Genomic DNA, 533 nt, shown 5'->3' on the forward strand with positions numbered 1-533 from the left:
GCAGAGCTCCAGAGCCTCCTCCCAGGTCTGCTCCTCCTGGACCACCGTCAGACTCAAACAGAAGAATTTCGCTGAATGAGTACCTGTTCTCGAAACCCAATTATCCTTTGTCCAGTAGATATTATGTTCATGGGTATATGGTTCCTGTAGATTCAAGGACATATTCCAGTATGAAAAAAGTATTTTCCAGAAGGTAACATTGTCTCCTCCTGACCACCTCCATGTGTCGGTGGTTTGATTCCAGTAGACACCGATCCATCCTTCATCATTATTCTTCACAAACTTCAAGAACAGATCCTCCTCTTGTTTATTGGAGAGACGTGAGAGGTCAGTGTAGTTTTTTCTGCAGTATTCTCGAGCTGCTGACCAGCTCAGCTCTTCATCAACATGAACATGTCTTGCAGACAAACAGCAGGCACCGGTAAGAACGACAAGTCTGAAGATGATCCTCTCCATCCTGCTTCAGTTTGAGTTCAGCAGCTCTGAGGCTCTGATTTTATCCTCTTCCTCAGACGCCTAGGCAAGCATAAACC

The sequence above is a fragment of the Austrofundulus limnaeus genome, unplaced genomic scaffold (genome assembly GCF_001266775.1).
Source record: "Austrofundulus limnaeus strain Quisiro unplaced genomic scaffold, Austrofundulus_limnaeus-1.0 Scaffold27, whole genome shotgun sequence".
Taxonomy (NCBI): Eukaryota; Metazoa; Chordata; class Actinopteri; order Cyprinodontiformes; family Rivulidae; genus Austrofundulus; species Austrofundulus limnaeus.